Source organism: Dipodomys spectabilis, unplaced genomic scaffold (assembly GCF_019054845.1).
Source record: "Dipodomys spectabilis isolate Male_0828 unplaced genomic scaffold, ASM1905484v1 ptg000006l, whole genome shotgun sequence".
NCBI classification, from domain to species: Eukaryota; Metazoa; Chordata; class Mammalia; order Rodentia; family Heteromyidae; genus Dipodomys; species Dipodomys spectabilis.
In genome coordinates, this window is record NW_024870683.1 from 5,899,446 (window position 1) to 5,903,736 (window position 4,291).

Below are 4,291 nucleotides of genomic sequence, written 5' to 3' on the forward strand. Positions count from 1 at the left end.
ATTAAAATATATGAAATGCTCCACCTTGAAAATCTAGAATATACTTTTTGTAAGTATCCATGAGTCATCTACAAATGACCACACCAATCAAATATTAAAACAAACAAATGCTGAAACTCTGAATACAGTAAAGTGAATACAGATAGCATTCTTTGATCAAAATGAATTAAAGCTAGTCGGGTGCCCGTGGCTCATGGCTGTAATGTTAGCTGCTTGAGAAGATGAAATGGGGAAATGAAATGGTTCAAGGTCAGATAGATAGATAGATAGTTTTCAAGACCCTCTTATAACTGAGACTTAGGTGTGGTAGCAGACACCTGTTAATCTGGCTATGATAGGAAGCCTAAAACAGGCAATTGTACTCCATCTCAAAAATAACTAGTGCAAAAAGGGCTAGAGCATCTTAACAAGATAGCATCTGCCTTGCTAGTGCAAAGTCAAACATCAGTACTGCCAAAAACAAACAAACAAACAAACAAAAAACCCCTAACACTCAAAATAGCAAAAAACGGAAACTAAAAAGAAATAGAAAAGCTGAAAGCTAAACCTGACTGTAATGTTAATCAGGCTTCAAAAGAAGAGAATTTGACGCATACTACCACATGCATAAAATTTGAGAACATATGCTAAGTAAATAAGCCAGTCACATAAAAATCTTAAAAAAAAAAAACCCTTGTATAATTCTACTTTTATGAGGTACTTAAAGCAATTGAATTCAGAAAGGGAGAAAATAGGATGGGGTGGGGAGGAGAACCAGGCGCTGGTGATAAGGAGGAGAATCAGAGAGCTATTGTTCATTAGGTGCAGAGTTTTTGTTTTGCAAGATAAAATATCTCTGGAGAAAGTAAGGTGCCAGTTGTAATCCTGGCTACTCAGGAGGCTGAGATCTGAGAATCGCAATACAAAGCCAGCCCAGACAGGAATGTTCAGGACACTCTTATCTCCAGTTAGCCACGAAAAAGCCAGAAGTTGGCTCAGTGGTAGAGTGCTTGCCTTGCATGCATGAGACCCTGGGTTCAATTCCTCAGCACTACATAAACACAAAAAGCCGGAAGTGGCACTGTGGCTCAAGTGGTAGAGCGCTAGCCTTGAGCTGAAGAGCTGAGGGACAACACCCAGGCCCAGAGTTCAGGCCCCACAACCAACAACAAAATCCAGAAGTGAAAGAGAGAGAGAGAGAGAGAGAGGAGAGAGGGAGGAAGGGAGAAGGAAGAAGGGAGAGGGGGAGGGAGAGGAAGGAAGGGGGAGGGGGGGGAGGACAAAGACCATGGGGAGGAGGATTCCATAACTCCAGGAAATCCAATCAAAGTCACAGCTAGGGTGTGGTGCCAGCCACCATACCATTAACACCAAGAGCCATAGCAACTCCATATCCTTTGATTGTGTTTTTTATCCTTTGATAGCATCTTTTATACCTGATAACTTTATAACTAATGTATTCTATCCATGATGGACCTACCAAGAAACAATATTAAGAATTGCTCTACAGATATGTGCAAATGCAGTGGCAGAAAGAAAAGCATCTAAGCCTCACTTAAATGCAGCTAGACTTTGAGTGACCAGGAGAGGAAGGACCTGAGGGTTGAAGGAAGAAAAAGCAGTTTAAGGGGTAGAGCTCAGGGGCCCTGCTGCTTCCTGTAAGTCTGAGTAACTTGTTTCTCACAAGGCCATGCATGGTGGCAGGAATATAGCAGCTATTAACCTCCCCTAGAGGGTTCTCTACAAATCTTCCTCTCTGCTTTAGGCCTCACATCCTTAAATCATTCTTCAGAGCTTTGCTCCTGAGGAGCTCTGAGATTTGCCAGAGTTTCAAAGTAAGCAGTAATGGAACAGAAATTAGGAGCTGACTGAGTTATAGCCTTAGCTTTTCTATTCTTAATTCCTAGTCTTTTATGGAGCTCTGAGGGTTGTGCTCATTTAAACAAGTCCACACATGGAAAACTTACCACTAAGGAAAAAAATTAAATTAGAGCCCAAAGTCATGGCTGACATTAGAATAAATTCCAGATGGCTTAAATTTTTTGCATGTAAAAAATGAAATCATAAAAAAGAGGGGCTGGGAAGGTGGCTCAGTGGTAGAGTGGTAAGTGCTTGACTTGCATGCATGAGACCATGGGTTTAATTCCTCAGCACCACATAAGCACTTGCCTTAAGCTGAAGAGCTGAGAGACAGCTCCCAAGCCCAGAGTTCAGGCCCCATGATTAACAAAAAAAGAAAGAAGAGAAAAGAAAAGAAAGAAAAGCTGGGTGCTGGTGGCTCATGACTGTAATCCTAGCTACTTGGAGGCTAAGATCTGTGGATCACAGTTTGAAGCCAGCCCAATCAGAAAAGTCCAAAAAAACTACTCAGAAAAAGCCAGTATTGGTACTGGCACTCAAGTGGTAGAGAACTAGCCTTGATCATAAAGAGGCTCAGGGACAGGGCCCAGGCCCTGAGTTCAAGCCCCAGAACCAGCAAAAAAGAAAGAAAGGAAGAAAAAAAAAAGAAGGAAGGAAAAAGAAAAAGGAAATAGGTGGATATTTATAATATTGGAAGGAAAGAATAACAAAAGGCTATTTTAAGGTTAGTGCCAAAGGCAAATAATAAAATAAAAATGACATTAGTGAAAAATAAAAAAAGTCCACGCATCAGAAGATGGTTGCAAATGTTTCAGAAAGGTTAAGAAAGAACTCGTCAGAAATAACAGATACTAGGAAAAAGAGGGCCCCAGGCCATTCCTTAGGGTGATGAATTGGGCAACTGTACTTGAACTATCTGAGGCCATCATCCTCTTCCTTCTCTGGCGCTTGTATTTATCAGCCAGCTATAGTAGAGACTTATTAAAGGCCAAACCAGTGAATGGCTCAGGCAACAACAGACCCCCACAGTGGGAAAAGAATTGAGATACCCCAGATAGGACAAATTGTATTTCTTCAAGACTCACATCCCAATATGGCGTGTTTAGACTTAAAACATACATACATACATACACGCAGACACACAATAGAAGTGAGAGGTTCCAGTGGGAGTGGGGGGGTGGAATTCAAAATAGGGTAATAGGGTCATAAATATGATCAAAGTGCATAGATGATGAAATCCATTATTTTGTACAATTAATATATGCTAATTCAAAGAGGGAAAAAAACTCAAGAGAGAAAAGAAAACGCTTGCCATGGCTTCAAACACCAAGCAAGCACTTTGCCTATCTGTTTTGGTGATAGGCCTGCACATACCTATGTGCACTGGCCTTTCTCCTGACCTGCACAGACATGAACATACCTTGTTAATAAAGCCACACCCTTGCACTGCCACCCCAATGAGTGCTGAATCTATCACAAGTGTCCCACCTGACTTCCTGAAACATTTTATTGCTTTCTGTGTCTTTAGAGGCAAATATTTAACTATAAGGGAGCTGACCAGACAGTGCAGTTCTGGTTGGCTGGTCATTCATAATAATCGTAGCCAACATCTATTCACTATTTTTATGTGTTAGACACTGTACAGAATAGTTTATAAGATGGAATCTCACTTAATCCTTGAAATAACTATTTTAGATAGTTACTATTATTTCCTGGGCTTTGCAGAGTAGGAAAATGAAGCTTCAGAGAAGTTAAATGAAGTAGAGGATTGTTCAGGTAATAATGTTGCCAGGACTATGTTCAAGGCCCATTGAATTCCAAATGTCATATTCAACTGCACTGTGGGTCTCAATCTGAGTTACAGTGAAGTCCTGAGCCCAGTGGAGTAGAATAGAAAGACTTAGAACTTGGTTTTTTTTTTTTTTTTTTCAAGTTACTTACGTTATATTTCCCTTTCCTCTCCTTCCCGTTCTCCTCCCTGTTCTGATGCTTTCCAGGTAGAGTTTGATGGAGCAGTGTTTGTCCTCAGCACTGAGGGTCATTGCCCACAGGGAGTCACTGTTCCTCATGGGGTGTGCCACAGTTCTTAGGAGTATTGAGGTTGAGAAATAGCTGAGAACCAGTGAGCTAAGAGTTGGCAGAAAAAAACCCAAGTCATTTTTTTGTGACTTCTTGCCTGAGGGGTGCTCTCTAGGCTGGTGTACCTTCAGGTGACACTACACAGCTGTGGAGTGCTGAGGACAGGAAGCAGACTCTGTGTGTGTGTGTGTGTGTGTGTGTGTGTGTGTGCATGCAAACATACATGTGGATGTGAAAATAGGAATATGGAAATTGTGTATACACATAAAAACACATGTATTTTTTAAACATGCACTAATTAAAATGTGTATTTAAATATAAAAGTCTAGCTATAGATATTCTATTCTTCCAGATTTAAGTAGTAGAGTAGTAG